The sequence below is a fragment of the Pocillopora damicornis genome, chromosome 6, assembly GCF_964200805.1.
Source record: "Pocillopora damicornis chromosome 6, jaPocDami1.2, whole genome shotgun sequence".
NCBI lineage: Eukaryota > Metazoa > Cnidaria > Anthozoa > Scleractinia > Pocilloporidae > Pocillopora > Pocillopora damicornis.
Window position 1 is genome coordinate 2,039,392 of NC_142675.1, and position 20,609 is coordinate 2,060,000.

The 20,609-nt window shown below is 37.6% G+C and overlaps 2 long non-coding RNA genes across 3 annotated transcripts in view; both read left to right on the forward strand.

Moving 5' to 3' along the window:
• Positions 1-502: 502 nt before the first annotated feature.
• On the forward strand, positions 503-4,578 carry LOC149043397 (uncharacterized). Of its 2 annotated transcripts, none has more exons than XR_016187822.1 (4): positions 503-634; positions 2,427-2,468; positions 2,579-2,635; positions 4,395-4,578. It is a non-coding gene; the product is annotated as an uncharacterized LOC149043397 (long non-coding RNA). The 2 variants fall into 2 exon arrangements; XR_016187823.1 differs by lacking the exon at positions 4,395-4,578 and adding an exon at positions 4,165-4,302.
• Positions 4,579-16,402: 11,824 nt separating this feature from the next.
• Positions 16,403-20,609, forward strand: part of LOC149043398 (uncharacterized) — a 4,907-nt gene continuing 700 nt past the window's right edge. Inside the window, exons 1-2 of the long non-coding RNA XR_016187824.1 lie at positions 16,403-16,543; positions 20,585-20,609. The exon at positions 20,585-20,609 is cut by the window's right edge and continues 17 nt beyond it. This is a non-coding gene — a long non-coding RNA (uncharacterized LOC149043398). The remainder of the gene's footprint in view (positions 16,544-20,584) is intronic.

Sequence of the window (20,609 nt, forward strand, 5' to 3'; positions counted from 1 at the left end):
GAAGATTCCAAAACTAGAACCGATTTTTAACGTTATAGATCTTGTAAAACTTAAAACGTACCTTCAGGAACAGGATATTTCAGCTAGTAGTTCTTTGAACAGTTCGTTCGCTTTGGCAGGACTGTACAATTCTAAATGTTAGTTCAGAGAATTTAGTGCTGGTCAAAGTATCTTTCCCTGATTGAAAAACCGCACATTTCGGGCCCGAAATGTGACGGTGTTTGCTGACACGTATATTTTTGTAAGGAGAAATTCTGTCTCGGTCACTCATGGGAGTTAAACCATTTAAGTCTCCTGGGTGACGTGACTAAGACAGAATTTCTCCTTACAATACAATTACTTGCCGTGCAAACAATAACGCGATTAAAAATCTCGACTTCCAGTTGATCAATCTCAAATTCTACAAACTAACGTCACAAGAACTGTGTAGCAGACTGTAAGGAGAATTACTATCTTTCGCGGTCCGTCAGAAAAGCGTAACTTCGCACAGCGACAAAGTACGACTTCACGTAGTGAAGACACCTGGACATGCATGCCTGAATTTAATTCCGTCGTTCACCTTGCGGTGTTTGAGCTTGTTGTTATGAATCAGCAGACACAGAGCAAAGAAAAAAGGACCGCAAATACATAAAAGGTATGGGGACGATAACTTGTTGTAATAACTGATCTTGAAATTGTTCGTTGGTCTCTTCTACGAAATGCTCCTTAATGGCCGCCATTATTAATTATGGAGCTTGACGTTGCTTTCTGACACCAAATTCACGTTCGGCAGCCCAGTTTCCATTTCGTTCAGCAAACTGGACAATTCTCAGTTTGTCAGAAACTGTGTAGCTCTGACGTTTGGCAGCGGTAAGTTTCATTGCTATTTCGAATTTCTGATCGCTTGTGACTACAGTAAAACGGAACGATCGTGATGTTTATCTCGTCAGCTGTTCTTTAATACTCTACTAAATTTATTCATGAATCGAAATTGAAAATGTTTCATCGGTAGATTATATGGTAAAGTTTCCGCACAGCCCCATACTATTGTAAAACAAATCTGTTTTCCCAATGGATTTCCCAATTGTTTTTGTTATTGTTTCCTGTGTTCAAGAATGCGTAATGAAGGACAGGGCTGTGCGGAAATTTTACCAAATCCGTAAAGGTTTTTGTTTTGTGGTGGCAGAGAAGACCCTTAAGTTTATTCGTTGTTTATCGATTTTATTTAGCTTATAATACCACGAATTTCATAATGAAAGTGATCGTTTGCAACGTGAATTAAGCTGAGAAGCTACAAATTATTGATTTGGAAATAATTTTCATTTTACTCAGAGAATTTCTCCATATAAGCTTACTTCTTGAAGTTTATGTTTGGCAGACATTATTTAAACTTGTGTTTGGCCTATACAGTGCATAATTATTCAGGTCCAAAATAATCTAAGCTTTGTAACCTTTAAAATTTCATAATATGTAAGAAATGTTACTTAAACTTTACTTTCTACATGAGACATGCTATGTTAAAGCTTAATTATTAAAATATATGCTGAAAATACTGAAATGACCTCTCTATGATCTTCCAAATTATGAATTTCTCTCCCACAGTGTAAAATGAATTACTTATTAATGAAGACTTATTTGCACATTACACAAAACTCCAAAATAATGTTCAGGGCTGCGTTGTTCAAAATTAGGTTAAGATAATACAGGGTTAGTGTGAAATCTGGTTTCAGATCTGATAGCTTTTACAAGAAAATCCAGTCGAATTCTTTTTGTCTAGAATATGATTATATTGATGCTCTAAAAAGGACACAGGAAACTATCCCAAAAAGGCATTTGAAAAAAGGAATAAAGAAACCAGATTAAAATTTAACCTTGGGTTAGCACTAATCGACCTTTGAACAACCGGACCCAGAATTATGGATCATGGAATACTGCCTGTACTATTTAATAATTTTGTTACCACCAGATTACATTAAAGTGCCACATGCTGGGCAAAAATTTGCTCAGCCTAAGCTGACTTTGCTTAATCATATAATAATTCGAATTATTATAACTCTTGATTTGATTTTGGCATGTTAATATCATTGTGACATAGAAATAGTGATAAGACAGTAGATCAAATGAAACCCCCAAGTTAGTGACAGCCTGAGAAACATTTTTGATGCCATTGGAATAATTGATATTGCATGGTGAATAGAAATCTTATTGTTTTAAAGTAAGTTGTGTTGCTGAAAGTGTGTTAGTTATGTTAAGTACTTTCTATGTTAACACTGCTGAATGTTTTTTTAATTATTAAAATTATTATCCAAAAGGAATTTTTTTGTGTCTCAAAGACAAATTTCATTCCCCAAAGGAAATTATTTGTTTCCTGATCTCAACAATGGCAGCGCATGGTTTAAAAGAGATTCAAATTTAATGGAGGGTGAATACTTTTTATTTATTATCAGATATTCTCTCTTCACAATGGATCAGGAGCCTTTAAATTCAAAGTTAGTTACTTTTATACTACTTTGCCATAACTCATAGCTGTAAATTTATAATTTAATTAAAACTAATATCCTTATTCATTTATCTAAATGATTGAATCTTCAATTTTCAGAAAAAAACAAGGCTTAAAGTGTATCAAGTAAAAATCAAGAAGATCCTACTTTGACAGGTAAGAAAAACTCACTGTAGATGACAAATGCGTCCTTTTTAATCAATTTATTTCTTTCTTTTCCTTTTGGTTTTTTTTCTTTTCAAATTGATTGATTTTTGTTATGAAATATGCATTACAACTGAATATTAGAGATATACTCAAGTGATAAATGCTACCTTTTGATAATGTTTATATTTGCTCTCACAATTCCAGTCATTCAAGGCTATATTCATAAGCTGAGCCCTGTAATTAAGGGAGCCAAAAATTCAATCACATTTACATCCTTTTTTTACAAGAAAGTTGAAAGAAAACCATTGCCATGACAAGAATTCAAACGACAAATGCTGGTATTTGTTGGGTTTCACCCAATCCTTTGATGCATGACTCTTAAAAGCTTGTGTGACATCTGCATGACCTTTTTTGTACGGGTATTAGTGATAGGAGCGGTGATTTTATCATTCATCCTGAAGGAGAAAATCTTCTAAAGGTTGATCTTAAAAACATTATTAACCCTTCAACTCCCAGTAGTGATTAACATGAAACTTCTCCCAGTAATATCCATACATTATGCAGCAAACAGGTAATGAGAATATTCAAACTTATCAGGTAGAAGCTACTATCTACTGTAGATCTTGCACCAAGTTCTCATAACTAATTTACAAGGAAATGTGTAGCAGCTACAGGGGAGAATTAACAATCAGATCTTGGGAGTTAAAGGGTTAAAATAAGGCATTTGTATATCATATCTGGTGAGGTTTTTTTAAGCTGTGATTTTGCTCAGTTGACTTTTGTTACAACTCATTTAGTAGCTCTATTATAGTCTTAGATACCCAGGGTTTGAGTTTGAAGGAGACTGGGCAGGCTCTGATTGTCTACTGTCATTTTGTTTCAATAAGAAGTTAACCCTTTAACTCCCATGAGTGACCAAGACAGAATTTCTCCTTACCATATCTATACAATATAATGCAAACAAGTGATGAGAATAAAGAAAAATATCCATTAAGGGATTATTGATCTTATACCAAATTCCCCAAACTAACATAATGAGAATCATTCTGCAGACAGTAAGGGGAATTGATAATGAGATCTTGGGAGTTAAAGGGTTAAGTCGTGATTATGAAAATGAAATTGGGTGATAAGATACAATTTACATCAATCAGAAGATGATGAAAAGTATTGAGTCAAAATTATTTTGGGTATTCTTAGTAGGGAAGACTTAGGTGACCTTGTTCTGCAAGTCTATTAAGTAAAACATTTCTACCGAAATTTCTTTTCACTTAAACTTTTCACCCCCTAAGATCTTGTTAGTAATTCTCCCTACAATCTGCTACACAATTCTAGTAATTTGAGTTAGGAGAAGTTGGTATTTGATACACGGATTTTCCTGTAATTGATATGTTTTTTTTATTCTCATCACTTGTCTGCTTGATACTGTGTTGTCACTCTAAGGAGAAATTCTGTCTTGGTCAGTCTTGGGAGCTAAAATGTTAAGCATTGGGTCAGTTTGCACAAAGTATCACATAATGCTGTCATTATCTCCTTTTTAGGTCTCTTTCAACAACTTTTTTTCAAATTTGATGAAAATCTCAAGATGGTTTTAAATCAGTTTGTCTCAGTGTCCCAAGGGGTCAAGAATGAAATTGATAAGTGAATATTTGGTTTTGAATATGCCACAATCCTCTTGGAAAAAAAAAAAAACATTTTTACGCTTCATAGTTGGGTTTTATACCCATTTTCTATACTTTGTTTGAAAAAGTATCTTTTTGAATGTATATAGAGATTTTTCCGGAAGAGGGAATGGTACATAGTCAAGTAGAGAGGTTTCCCCAGTCTGGAGATAGTTTATCCAAGCTATAAATTGTACAGGAAAATATATATTATTTATGAGATTTGAGTGCAGGAATTTTGTAATATATTTATTTGAGAGTGATAGGAATAAAGTTTCTTCAATTTTGATTAAACTATTGCACGTAGAAATATTCTTGTTGTGGTATGTTTAGTGGACTGCAACATCTTGACTGCATACTGCAAGTCGAAATTTGGGAAACTTATGTAAATCAGCTCAAAACTATCTTTGTTGTTGATTTAAAGGTTAAATTAAATTCATGAGATAACTTGACCTGATTCAGACATATGGTTATACAAAAGGAATATACAAATAAATGGCTCAACACTAGCGGCAGATCAAATAAAGGAAGGAAAATTATGCAAACTAAATCCTCTTTTTTTCAATGCGACCAAACTTTCCTCCTCCTTTTCGCTTCTTCGTTTTACTGCTAACTATTTCAGTATCCATTTTAACTGTCCAACTGCCCAAAACAGATAAGAGACGATTGATTAATTACTAACAGTCCTGTCACCTCCCCCACCCACTCCTCAAACCGTCTTCCTTTATAAACCCTGTTAATTTATTAGTGCCCCTCTAAACTCAGCTGGGTAACTCTGTTTTAGGCTGCTCAACTCACTGGTTCACTGGTTTGCCAGCTAGCCCAACATCTGTTCGTTTGTTCGATTTGTTTCGTTTTTCATTCAGACCTATTACGATGAAATCGCCTTTCAATGAAATAGGATCCCCCCACCTTCCCCTCCAGCTTTTCCCGTCGCCTCACCCCTCCCCCTTTTCTCCCCCGCTCAACTAATATTGGTCAGTGGCGCATCGCAAGAACACCACCGCACGTGCGATGATTTGTGTATCCTATACGAAGTATCTGTCTGAACAGCCGTCATGGCCTCCTTTGCAGGAAGTTTCTTTTCAGATTTCATGCGCAGATAATCCAACATTTCAATGGCTTGAAATTCGAAAAATGAATTTAGACCGAGCCCTTCTTCTTGGGCCATTATGTGCGCCTCTTGCCTACGACCCTTCATTCAAAGGTTGGTGCGAGTTGTCCTTCTATTACGAAGCCCTCGCCAGGTTGTAAATCAGACAAGCAAATTCACCTGTTTTCCTCGCATCCTGCAGTTCAGGTCCGCCTTCATGAGCCACTCTGGAAGGTTCAGTTTTCTCCAGACGATGTTGCTGTTGAAGTTGTGGCTTTGTGTTCCCAACTGGAGCCACTACTTTGTATGAAGGAGTACGCTGTAAGGAATATTTCCATCGCTTTCATGAATTGTTTTGTTTATTTCTCTCTTCTTTTGTTTGTCTTAGTTGATCAAGTCACCAAAAATACACAGAGGTAGTTTTAGCCACTCGAAAACAATAAATGCACTGGGCCTGCGGCCTCGTGCTTTCATCACTGAGTTTTTCGTGTTTGGAAACCCTGATGATACCCTCGCACTCGTTTTTGAAATAGTACTAAAGATGCTTGTGTCTACGAGTCCGTAATTGCACAATTCGACAAAGTTTGCTGCTTATTTAGCCGTTAATTGAAAACCAGTCTTGAAATCTCTTTGGCAAGTTTGTCGTGGTTTTGTCGAGGTTCAATCTCTTCTTTGCTCAAAGAGCTTCCGGGATAGAAATTGCTGCGTGATAAGACAAAACAACTTTGAAGGGGACCAGAGCCACGCTATGTCACGCAGTTTTGGGCAATTTTAAAATTGACAGACTGACTTGCAAATTAGCAGTAAGAAGCTCAGTGCAGGAAAATCGCAAGCAGAAGCGCTAATAGAGAACACAGAAAAAAGATGAAGGGCCGCTAAAACATTCTGCATGTTTTCTGTTTGTTTTGGGGGTTTTAGAAGAATGACGCTTAATATCATGACGCAAATGCTATAGCGGCATTTAGCAAATATTGGCTTAAGTTACCTCGCACGGATGCAATGTGTCATGATTGTTTATTTGCTTTCAGAGGGTCGGTCAGCCGTTAAATGAAAATTAGTCTTGAAGACAAAAACCTCTTTCGCGCTTCGCAAGTTTGTCGTGGTTTTGTCGAGGTTCAATCTCTTGTTGGCTCAAAGAACTTCCGGGAAAAAAAATGCTGCGTGACACGACAAAACAACTTTTAAAGGGACCAGAGTCACGCTATGTCACGCAGTTTTAAAAATTTTAAAACTGACAAACTGACTTGCAAATTTGTTGCAAGTGGCTCAGTGAATGAAAATTGCAAGGAGAAGCACTGGTAGAGAAAATAGGAAAGAGATGAAGGGGCGCTCAAACATCTTGCAAGTTTGTTTTTAGAGTTTTTAAGAAGAGTGATTTATAATATCGACGCAAATTCTACAAAAGCATTGGTAAAATATTAGCTTTTTTGACAAACCCCTTTAGCAAGTTTGTCATGGTTTTGTCGAGGTTCAATCTCTTGTTGCCAAGATTGAAAGCGCCTTGTGGAGCCAGCTATCCCCAAAAATTTCTACCCAATTTAATGGGCAATTTTTCGTTGACTGCAGACTGTGATTCAAGAATTTTTTGTGGTATTGCCTCGTCACGTTCTGGGATCGGTCCGGAAAACTTGTGTCATCCTCTCAGCCAATCAGATAACAAACCTAGAACCAAACGCGCCTGGTTATTCGTATTTTCCCGCCCTTCAGGCAGTTTGCCCGTGTTGACCCTGAAGTCTGACTGGCTACTTGTGACACTTACCTTTATTCTGATTGCTCTGTTTTCACTTTGATATCACTCAATTGTATTACGATTTTTCCAATTGTTATCAATTGAGTGTCGAAAAACCGAAACAAAAGTTATCACAACTTACTACCAATCAGAACAAATGTTACCATTATTATTGTCCAGTAAGAACAGAAAGCTTAGCTTGAAGCGCGGGGAAACACGAGTGATCAAAGTGGGATTGGTTTTTGTACTGCATTTGATTGGTTGAAATGGCGGCGCGAGTTTTCTGGACCAATCAAAGGGCAAAGTAAAACAAAGCTGATGAAATTCAGGATCACTTTCGATTATCAATTGAAAAGTGCTCTATTCTACGTGCTAGAATTCTCAGCAGTTCATATCATTCTTAAGAAGTCTAAGGAAAAAGTATACAGTTCGAACTGAAAATCACTAAATCGTAAAAATTTTTCCTCTCTGTGACGAATTGGTCACTTCGCGATTATTTTCGAAAGTCTGCGAAATATCGCGAAATTTCTGATTTTTCTTAAAATGTGTTGTATTGAACTTTTTCTTAGGTTAACAGAGGTTTGTATTATTTTTAGGGGTGGACATAATTTCTTCATTGCAGGTTCAAGGAGCACAAGCATACAGTACAGCTCAGAGGTACTTAACCTTAAATTCGCACGAAAAGCACGTTAAAAAAACGCGCATATGCGTGCAATTTTTTCAAACGCACGGAAAAAACGCGCGAGAAAGAAGCTTATTGGTATGTATAAAGCGGTCTTTTGTTTCATACTTTGTTTAACTTTGAATTGAGTTGTTCTATTTTCTTGAATCTTAAATGTGAATCTAAAAGTACGACTAAGCGAAACCATTTTTCTCTTATCTGAAATTTTGAGCGATTCATTATCATCAAAATTGAACCTAACTCCGCTTACCGTTTAACACGGCGCCGTAGTTGACTCCAACAAAAGTGGAGAAGAGCGTCTGTTAAAATTCTCATGACGATCATTATCACATAACGCTTGAAAGATCTTAGCGTGTGGAATGTTGTTAGTTGTTAATTAGGGTGTCTCTTGAGTGTTGTTGCTGTTTCGCGTCGTCTAAACTAGTGTTTCGTTCATGCATTATTGTTTCATTCGTAATTATTGGCGTTAGTTACACTTGCAGTGAGTCGTTTCGCATGCATTTATTTTCAGTTTTTCCTGCGTATAGGAACTTAGTTTCCTCTGTTCAGGGGGCCTTTCTTTATTTTCTGTAGTCGCGCTAGTCGCAGTTCGCTTTCGAGAAGAATCTACGTTATTCATTTCGTCTTCGGACAGTGTTTTCTCGTCGAGTGCAAGTACAGTTTTTGAACAATCGTAACAATTTTCAACCCTCAGCGTTCTCCCACTTCAATAAATCGCTTTTTATCAGTTAATCGTGGTGTTGGAAATTTATGGTTACCGCAATCACATATCATAAAAAATTGTTATGTGTCGCCGACAAGGCATGGACGCTCCGTTTATATACGCCACTGAGCCAGATTCTCGGCGAGTGTCAACCTGCGTAAGAGGACCGAATGTTACACTGGATTTAGAAGGAGTCTACCTGGAGAGATTTCGTGCGAAGAAGAACGAAATGTCTGGTTTGGCATCTAATGTTACCGCTAACATTAAGTTTGTATCTTAGTAGAGCGGCTTTCACCGAAATCAGTTAGCTTACAAACCAGAGGGCGCTTTTCCCAGACTTCTCTCTGATCGCTTGTAGTCAAATCACAGTAGTGTTGATTGGTGACCAAGATGTTAGCAGGCTTTAAATCACGATGGGCGACATCTTTGTTGTGTACATATTTAAGACCCAATGCTACGTCCTTACAAATGGTGGAGATGACTTGTAGGGTGACGAAACCGTCGCAATCGGAACCCTCAAGAACACCAAGAAATTCTGCAAGGGAGCTAACTTTTGACTAGATACCGAATGGTATGGAGAGCTAACAATCGGACAGTCATCACGCACGCCTTTCTGGACAATGGAAGTAGTGCCACCATCTGTACGGAATCGTTAGTGAGAAAACTCGGGGTTGAAGGAACAGAAGTAAAGGTTTCTCGGTCCACCTTAGAGAAGAAGAACGGTTGGGTTGAAAGTTACCTCATCCGCGACTTAGTAGTATCCGGTCTCGATGAGAACGATTTTGTCAGTCTTCCCGCGCTTTATACGAGACCCGAGATTCCTGTTTGTGAGGAAAAAATTCCAACCCAAGAGGACGTGGATCAATGGCCCCATCCAGATGATGTTTTCATACCTCACGTTGATGCCGAGATCGGACTTCTGATTGTCAGTGACGTTCCAGAGACGCTCGATCCGGTCGAGATAAGACACAGTGAAAACGGTGGCCCCTATGCATCAAGGACGCGCGGTGGTTGGGCAATCAACGGTCCTTTGGGACGTTGTCGCCATGGATCTCAGGCTGTAAGCTCCTTGGTCAAAGTTGACCCCCAGCTTCAGCACATGGTAGAGAACTTTTAAAATCGCGATTTTGTCGATTCCTTTGCTGATGATACGATAGAGATGTCGCAAGATGAACGCCGCTTTATACAGAACGCTGAGAAGATACAGCTCATGAGAGAATTGGTTGCCAAGAGTTGCGTAAAGTTCTCGCGCTTCAGATGAGTCCTGAGGAGGGTGATGCGTGGTATGTACTTCACCATGGGGTGTACCATCCCCACAAGCCTGGAAAAATTAGAGTAGTCTTCGACTGTTCAGCAAAGTTCCTGGGGTTGTCACTCAACAGCATGTTATACAAGGGACCTGACCTGATAAATTCACTTGTTGGAGTGCTGACAAGGTTTCGCTGGGATAGAGTTGCAGTTATGGCGGACATAGAATCTATGTTTTATCAGGTTTGAGTTCGCAACAGTTTGTTTCTGCCCTTCCTTCGGTGGGACGACGGAAACATGGCCCATGAAGTGCAAGAATATCAGATGCTTGTTCATCTGTTCGCCGCCATATCGTCTCCGGCGTGTGCAAATTTCGCCCTTTAACGAACTGCAGAAGACAACAAGAATTACTTCCCCACCGGAGTGTTAAACACCATGAAGAGAAACTTTTATGTCGACGATTGCCTCAAGTCCTTGCCCTCAGTATCCGTTGCCATTGCCCGTGTCAATAATCTGCACGCTTTGCTCGCAAGAGGCGGTTTTAGGCTCACAAAATGGGTCAGCAATGGTCAGAAAAATCGGTTCTCAGTAGGGGCTTAAAGTTTGTTCCCATTTCCAAGAAGGCCGACGAATTTTCAGTTAAGCAAGACCTTGAAAAATTACTTCGCTGCGTTTAGTTGAAAGCTTTTTTTCATGACAAAGAGGATGATTCTAACACCTCGAACACTTCGCCCCTCGATACTTTCGAAACACTTCAGATTCGAAAGTCTAAATGGACTCCCCCAGAAGGTTAGCTCGCATCTCTAGATTTTTCCATCAAAAAATGTCGGCACTTTATCAACAAATGTAAATTCTCACCATCATCTCTCCTAGAACTTCGTGTATTTACTTGTTTACCTAAAATCCACAAACCTAACAACCCAGGTCGACCCATCGTTTCTGCCTGCAGTTGTCCCACCGAACTTATTTACAGCTATTTAGACAAAATCATGGCACCCATCATTAAAACTTTACCATCTTACATTAAGGACAGGCAACGTGCGCTTGAAATTTTTCGTGACTTTAATTTCCTTGGCTAAAACAAATTTATTTTCACTACAGGTATTACATCTCTTTATACTGTCATTCCCAATGACGAAGGTCTCCGGGCCCTCAAACATTTTTTCGATCAACGCACGGTTAGGAAACCTAGCTCTTAGACGCTACTTCGTCTAGCCGAACTAGTACTTACACACAATTTCTTTTCATTCGGCGGTAATTACTACAAACAAACTAGTAGCGTAGCTATGGGTACTAAAACGGCGTTACATTGACGACTGCATCGGCGTTACCTCCTCTACCAGGGAGGAGCTCACTCAATTTATAACCGCTGTCAATTCCTTTCACCCGGCTCTTAAATATATCTGGGAAATTTCCGACATTTCTTTGCTTTTCTAGATATCAAAATTTAAATTGAAGGCATCTGTTGATGCACTAGCGTTTACTACAAACCTACAGATTCACATAGTTAATTGTTGGATTCATCTTCGCAGCCATCACACGTCAAGAATTCCATACCTTTTACACAGTTTCTCAGACTTCGGCGTTTATGTGCTGACGACTCTGTGCCAGTTTTTCGATAAACGTGGCTATCCTGTTTCTGTCGTTCAAGCGTGCCACCACTGTGCCCAACAAATTGATCGACAGTCAGCACTAAAAACGACTGAGAAGGAAATACTGGCCGCATTCCATTGACTCTCACATTTCACCTTCACAACCACGCAGTCAAATCTATCATTCTTAAAAACTTTCAATTACTCCAAAACGATTCAGAGACTGATACTATCTTTTCACAACCCCCACTTATTTCATTCAAACGTGACAAAAGTATAGGCAACTTTTTGGTCAGAAGTTCATTTCAAACCAATGACCAATCTGGAACTTTCAAATGCACTCGCTCACGATGCAAAACTTGTCCTTTCGTTCATAACGTAGAGAAAATATCGGGACCCAAGAGATCCATTAAGATCACTGATCACTTTACGTGTACCTCTGCCAACGTCATTTGCTGCATAACTTGCACTTATTGCAATAAGTTATACATTGTTGAAACAGGAAGACGACTAGGTGACCGATTCCGCGAACACCTTCGCGACGTAGAAAGAAATGACAAGGACGCATCCAAACCAGTCGCTAGACACTTTAATCTCTCTAATCATTCTAAACAACATATGACAGTTTGCGGCATTTCCTTACATCTAGGCAGTTCGAAAAGCCGCAAAACACTAGAAAAAAAATTTATCTTCCAAATTGGCACTCTTAATCCCACGGTATCAAGCTCGTTAGTAGTTGCATAGTGGGTACTCAATATAATTAACCCAGAGAAAGAAATTCAAATATCCGTGGCACTTCGACCATCAGGTCTAAGAACTTCATCTCAAGGAGATACACTTTATGCATTGCACATGACTATTTTTGCGATGATTGTGCCATTATATGCTTGTTGGTTGCTAATACAATCAATTTTTTCTTAGCTACATACTTTGTGTTATTGATTTATTACTCTTTGCTGGCCAGATCTTACGTTAGTAAGTAAGTAAACCCGGATCAATATCAGTATCTGGGCAACTGCCCGCCTACCTCTCCCTAACCCAACAACAGTCAATTGATAGCAAGTTAGGGTTGGGTAAGGGGAGGGGTAGGTGGGCAGTTGTCCAAATACTGACATTGATCCGTAAAACCTTTATTTAAGTGTCAATGTGTTTAGCCCAGATGGACTAATTGATGACACCAATAAAATAGCTACACTAATTAGCATATGATACTTAAATTATATGGTATTATACTATACTTAGATATATGGCACCAATTAACTTATTGTACTTATTCTATTAGTTATAAAGATTACAGCAATTGCTGTTGTTGATTAGCATGTCTGCAAGATCCAATTTTCTTATTTTTTTAACAAAAACGGTACACTTTTATTTTGTCATTTTTATTGCAATAGGCCTAAATAAACATAAAAGCAAGCAAATTTACTACAGAATCAGATGTACATTTACTACAGAGGTTGTACAATGAAGGCCTCTGTTGATAAAGTTCAGTTTTGAGCCTGGCTGGTCTATTAGGAAATGCTGGAGATTTAAAAAAGAAAAAGCAGTATTTTAGGTTTCATTCACAACAATAATCGTGATTGGAAAAAAATAAAAGAAATAAAAATTTGTACTTACAATTCCTAGGTTATCGCCTAGGATTAACATTATCTGGATGTTGCGCTCCTTGCCGGGCACGACATATAGGGCATCGCCCATTGATTTGTAGCACATTTCCCAAACACGGACGGTGAATGGCCCCCTCACAGCACCTTGTTATTATACAGTTGTATAAGTTTACCGAAATTGAGAAAGTGCAAACTCTACACAACAAGTCAATGGGACGGTGTTCAGGGTCTAATCCTTGCAATCGTCTAGATCGCCGCGTTTGCACTCTTTGCCGGGTACGGCAAATTGGGCACCGTGCATTGATTCGTAATGCATTTCCTAAACACGGACGGTGAATGGGTTGATGACAGCACCATGTAATTTTGCAATTATGCAAGTTTGCCGAAATTAGGACAAGGCAAATTGCACACAACCTGTCGATGGAGTCACGTTCAGGTTCTCTTCCTTGTAATCGTCTAGAGCGTCTTGGTTGCTTTGCCATGTTGCTTTCTCTGAGAAGGGAAAAACATTGTTAGAACAGTTTAGGTTCAATGATTTTATCGTTGAAGTTGATAAATGTATAAAAAAAGTTATCAGATGTAAGGAAAAAATCATTGACCAATTATTCTAATAACAAAATTCTCTCCTATCTCGTACTAGTAATCCCATTGTACGTGTATTCCGAACTACACCCAACTGAAAATGTAAAGCACAAAGATCGTACCCTCCTCTGTACAATTCTAGCACATGTATCGAGAAACGAGACGAGAAGAGTGACTAGACGGCACGCATTATACAGTTGCTTTATTGAGGAAGTAAGTCGTCGTGGTGGAAATACATATTTGAAGTTGGAATTCTTCTGGAGACTATTCATCATCATTTCGCGCCTTCGAAAGAGAAAAAATGAGGGAAAATGAAAAAGAATGACTATGCATTTTCTGTCTTTTTAAGGAGTCCAATTATAATATGCATGTGCGTTCTCACCGAGATAATAGAAAGTGGCCGGATACAGACTGACAGCTTGCAGGCCCCCGCCCTTGTTTTTCAAGAAACTGAACCTTGATCAGTGCATCAAACTAATATTTACCATGTCTAATTTGAGCCTTAATCAACCAACTTGATGAAGTTGCTTATTTTCAGTTTGGTCATGAAATGAAATTCTTCTGATTTGTCCTTTCAGACAGTAAATGAGTTTCGGCTGCGGGTGTGCTGGTGTAACGAAAACTCAGACTTTAGATCCTAGAAAAACTTACACCCGTAGAGGGCATCCAACAACAAGGGACCATTCTCATCAACGAACTCATTCGTATTGAGAAAAGGGCAATCTCAAATATCATGCCCGGTGTGAACTACAATAATGTATGCGAAATCCTTGGCATAACACTAATGGTGGATTATATTGATCCACTATGTGATAAGCTTTTTCATCGCATCGCATCTGATGAAGACCATAGGCTGAACAGCTTACTTCCGCCATGATATAAGAATCCAATGTACAATTTAAGAAATCATCACCTTTGCAATATGCCACATGTCCGCACCAATAGGCCGAAGAACTCTCTTATACTTGCAATGGCCGCCAAGCAAATCGGATTTTATTGGTAAATTTTTATATGGAACGTGTGACGATCATTGTAGGTTATTTTCCTAATAATATATCATAGCTATAAGAAGTGTACTAAGGTTTTATTATAATGGTTATCATTACTAGATTTCTGCGAATTGCTTAATTCAGCCTATGGGCTGCAATGTGATTTTAATAAACACCTATCGACCTACCTACCGGTCCTGTATAGAAAGTTTCCAGATAAAAGGAATCAAAGTGTTTGTTTCGCGGCTATTGTCAAATGTATGCTTGTCCAAAAGGGAAAACATATCAAGATATTTATATCTAAGTTGAAAACGTAAATTGGAAACCGTAAAGAGTTAAAAGGCTGACGTTTCGAGCGTTAGCCCTTCACCTTGACGAAGCGACTGTGAATATATGAAAGTCATATATTTGAACTGCGGATAAAGACGTGAATATGAATGTGATCTTCGCAGTAATGAACACTACTTGAGCAGTAGTGAAAGTAAAGCTTGAAAAAAGTTCAGTCCTGTACGTGGAAGTGTCCATCCCTGCATTTTGACAACTGGAAGCTATCCAAATGGGTGGATATATCTGCGTTGCACTAGGAGAGAAAACGTGCTCTACTTCCTCCCTTCTAGAACCGCACGGACTTTGCAGTATTTCGTAAAGAGAACAATTTAAGGGGACAGCAGACATTTTAAGTGCAAAAAGAGAAAACTTCCCAAGAAACATCCTCTCGGTTTTGTCTGAAAATCTTGCCGACAAATCTTTTTGTTCCCGACCAAGTTTAATGGAATTAGGAAGAAATAAACAAGTTTGCCAAATATTCTTTCGCAAGAAATAGAAATGCCATACAGAAAAGTTAGAAAGTTTTAGCTTTAATAAACTTTAAAAACATTTCGTGGGTTTTTGAAGAGATGTACCTGTATTAAAAGGAAATGTAGCTGCCTTCGAATTTCTTTATCAAAATTAATCAGTAATTGAACTAGGATGGAACAGAAACACACGGCTCTTTTTAGCACCTCATAGAAAATGAAAATGGTCACAAATATATAATTCAAAATTTTCGTCTGAAAATACGGAAAAAATTCCTATAAAAAAATAATAAAATTAAAAAGAAAATCATAAAAAGCACAACTCTTCGTCTTTAAGAAAACGCAGTAAAAAAGGGACCTAGTCTGCACACCAAACTAATTTGCATAATTTCTCATCGTTGGTCCTTTTGAACACTTATGTCTCAAATATAACGGCTTAAACGTGATATGATACTTATTTCTAATGTACAAACCGACCTTTCATTATTAATTTGATTTTAAGGTAGTTCTCGGTCCCGATATGGACAAACTGTCGGGCCATTTTCTATCGATGAGAAGACCCAAGCGAAATTGGATTCCGTTTCTATACCGAAAGTAAACCGATTTCAACATTATGAATCTTGTAAAACTTGAAACGTACCTTCAGGAACAGGGTATTTCAGCCAGTAGTTATTTGAACACTTTGTTCGCCTTGGCAGGACTTTATAATTCTTAATTTTGGTTCAAATAATTTGAAGCTGTATTAACTGTTTCTCCCAAGATGAAACTGGAAACTGCAAACTGAAACTGAGCGTCACTCGTTGCCCGATCCACCTCGAGAGATATTGTAAGGAGAAATTATGTCTTGGTCAATCATGGGAGTTAAATCTTTATATATGGTGGGTGAAGTGATCAAGACAGAATTTCTCCGAAGAGCAGAGGGACTTTTTGTTACGTATGCGTCAAGAAAATTTTTAAGGCGCGTTCGGCGCCATTTTGATATTTTCAGCGCGCTTTTGCGGGTTTTCAACTGAGCGATCGACACCTTTCTGTGATATTTTTTGGAGAGGGATGGAAGAGTATGACAAGTTTACCACTATTTCTAACTCTGTGGATACTTGTGGAGTTTGCTGGCTCTTCGGATGAGGATATTTTAATGATCAAAGTGTTAACAAAACGCGAAAAAAGGTCGAAAACTTGAAGTTTGAGATTTGAATTTGCTGACGATCAAGATGTGCACATGAGACTACAAACCTTGAAGGTTAGTCTTAAGATGTTGATGTCATACTTCTATGAATTACGAAGTGATGTGTGGAGGCGATCGTGAGATATTCGTTACGATAATAGAAGGTAGTTTACAATTTGATCTTATTTCACTTCAACTTTGAAATAAAATTACGTTAAGTTCGAGGTGGCCCCCAAGCTTCAAATCACTTCAAATAACATCTTCTCTTCTTTCTCTTTGTTGTCCCATTGGACACAAGGCTTAAAAAAATGTTCCAGCTTCACGATTGAGTTGCTCTTTCTACAACCTTCGTTGAATTCGTTTTTAAGAGGTTGAGGTGGATTTTCCAAGTCATGGCTCACAACTGTCTTTGGCCATTTTGTTCTCCAAGTCTGTTGTACTTGGTACGTAGGCATGTGTCTTAACAACGTTTATAGTCTTGCCTCGATCATCTGCGGTTTTATCTAATTTTGTTGCTGTGTTTTGGTGAGAATTTTTCTGATTGCCCTTTTGGGCTTGAAGGGCTATAACTAGAGGATAAACTTCGGTAGAACTTGTTTTATCACATGGCCCCCAAATCCCTCACCACTGTCAGTTCATTGTTTATTTATTTAGCTTTCGGTCTAACCAGGTCATTTACCTCAAAAAAATGCGTGGGCTTTGTTTCATGAGTTTAAACTGGTGCCGTTTTCTTTATGTTCATGTGTTATTCGAAACGGATGGCGTCAGCTTCATTCTATCTTGTTTATTTCAGTGGAATACTTCTGCCATGCGAAGTGAATTTTGAGTCGAAGTGTACTATAAAACTCGCAGATTAAAATTATCTAACTTTCTCAAGTGAATAATTACTCAAGGGGCTGGAACTCCTTGTTTCTTTAGAATGTGAACTACAGTATTTCTGTCATATTTGAAAACGAATTTCGGGTTAAAATGTCTTCAAACCAGTTTGACTTGTATTTCTCTTTGCCAGATAAGTCTTGATCCTTCAATTTTTGGGTAACCTGTCGGCCGACAGTTGACCGACAGTCGGCCGACAGGTTTTTTGGGGAGCTCTTCTTCACAATTACCAATTTTTGAAAGGCAGAAAGGATAGGAGTGACATTTGCTGTGGTAAGCTGGCATTCAAGAGAATGTCATTAGTACCAGAAGCTTACTACTGGTATAAATTATCAATCTTTTGTTCCCTCCACACAACTTGCCTCAATTAGCTTATGCTATATGCAACTTGTGTCCATACCTTTTTTGCAAATAAAAAATTACCAATAAAGTTTTTTGAAAGTTTTGTCCAAATTTCATGGGAAAAAAATATGAGGAGTGATCAGGTGAAATATTGTCCTGTTCCCTTAAGAGTGTTTGAGCTTCCAGTCAGAGCTATAAAATTTCTTAAGTGACTGATTTTATGATTTTTCTGCCTTAAAATTAGCACAGCCAAACCCCTGGCTTGAAAACTATTAATTTCCGCAAATAGGCATCCAAGCCAACGCCCATTACTGCAGAATATGCATTGTCAAAGTCCCCTTTTGACATGAGTCTCATTTCTCTAAAATCTGATAGAAGTAAATCCATTTTCATAAAGAGATCAACAAACCTCTCCACATTAGTTTAATCTAACCTCATTTAGTCTTAATCCTGAAAAGAAAAGGCTTTTGGAAATATTTGTTTTTCATCCTCACTGTTAAATATTAGCCTCACTGGTTCTCTGTTGTTTGGCATGTGTAAGAGTCTTTTCAGATCATCAATTTGTCGCACAACTCTTGTAATTTAATAGGCAGGAGAATAAGGTGCAAAGAGTGTATACAATTTTGTTGTGCAGTTGAAATGATAAATGAAAGTGATTTTTACTGGCTAATAATTGAATTATTTAACTATTCATCTTACAACTGGAAGCCCAAAGTAGTACTTGTTTTCTTTCACAATTTCCCCACATCGTCGATCATATCTGATGATATTTCCGAGACTAATGATTGAAAAGACTTTATCTTACTCCGATAAAATCCATAATTATTTCTCTATTTCTGACCAGGTGGAGCTACCATATCTCTAGCTAATAATAGCTTAATACAAAGATGGCTTAAGGATCAGCTGCAGGATAGCATAGCTAATAAAGGAATGGCATAGCCTTCACAGACATTAATTTAAACTTGTGTTTGGCCTACTACAGTGCATAATTATTCAGGTCCAAAATAATTTAAGCTTTGTAACCTTTATAATAATATACATGGAAAAATTACTTAGATCTGGTTGGTTAAGATAAATGCAGTTTTCAGGTAATTCAGTGCAGAAGAGAGTTAATTCAGTGCAGAAGAGGGTTAATTCAGTGCTAAGAAAGAAACAAATCAGACATTCTGATTGGTCAATAATCAAAGAAACTCACAGATAGCCAATCAAATGCGAGCCTTGGATGTCACAACAAAATTTGAAAATTTGCAAGCGAAATGATGGTCGGTGTTTTAAGCAGGCTTTCTTTCGCCGCCGCAACTGGAAAACAGCTTAAATAATGAAAACACTGTAAAAAGCACTGCTTTTTGGTTGTTGGTTTGGAAAAAGTGGTGTTCAGAGAAGGGAATTACCGAGGAAATCAAAAATTTTGAGCCGACCCAGCTTAACACTTTGCTCGAGCGCTCACACGCCAAAATTAAAAACAAACATGGTTAAACCTCGGAAATGATGATTCCATTTCATTGAAAGTGATTTGGACAGAGACTGAACAATTCCTTGAACTGTTTAGCTGGACTTTGAACTTTTTTGCACCTTAAAGATGTGAAGATATCATTGCATAATTTATTATTATTTTGATCGTACGCGGTTGTTTTGACCGAACGCAAGGTTTGAATAAATGATTTTTGCACTTGACACGCGCGCTTTGCTTATGTTTAATTATGATAAACCATCTTGTATTTTTCCATGTATATTATTAACACGTAATCACATGATTTTTCTCGTGCGATTTGGAATAAACAAGCACTTGTTAATTTTATCAAAGACCACAAATTGCACGAGCCCGTAGGGCGAGTGCAATTTTGTTAGTCTTTAAAAAAAATTTACTCATCCTTATTTATTCCAAATTGCACTCGAAATCATGTGATTTAACCTATACAAATTTCATAATATGTAAGAAATGTTACTTAAACTTTACTTTCTACGTGAGACATGCTATGTTAAAGCTTAATTATTAAAATATATGCTGAAAATACTGAAATGACCACTCTATGATCTTCTATATTATGAAGTTCTCTCCCACAGTGTAAAATGAAGTACTTATTAGTGAAGACTTATTTACACATTACACAAAACTACAAAATAATGTTCAGGGCCGTGTTGTTTAAAATTAGGTTAAGGTAATACAGGGTTAGTGTGAAATCTGGTTTCAGATCTGATAGCTTTTACAAGAAAATTCAGTCAAATTCTTTTTTTCTAGAATATGATTATATTGATGCTCTAAAAAGGACACAGGAAACTATCCCAAAAAGGCATTTGAAAAAAGGAATAAAGATACCAGATTAAAATTTAAGCTTAACAACTGGACCCAGAATTATGGATGGTGGAATACTGCCTGTACTATTAAATAATTTTGTTACCACTAGATTACTAGCAAAGGACATAAAAGTGCCACATGCTGGGCAAATGTATACACAGCCTGATTTGACTTTGCTTAATTAAGATATAATAATTTTTATTATTATAACTCTTGATTTGATATTGGCATGTTAATATCATTGTGACATAGAAATAGTGATAAGACAGTAGATCAAATGAAACCCCCAAGTTAGTGACAGCCTGAGAAACATTTTTGATGCCATTGGAATTATTGATATTGCATGGTGAATAGAAATCTTGTTGTTTTAATGTAAGTTGTGTTACTGAAAGTGTGTTAATTATGTTAAGTAGTTTCTATGTTAACACTGCTGAATGTTTTTTAATTATTAAAATTATTATCCAAAAGGAATTTTTTGTGTCTCAAAGACAAATTTCATTCCCCAAAGGAAATTATTTGTTTCCTGATCTCAACAATGGCAGCGCATGGTTTAAAAGAGATTCAAATTTAATGGAGGGTGAATACTTTTTATTTATTATCAGATATTCTCTCTTCACAATGGATGAG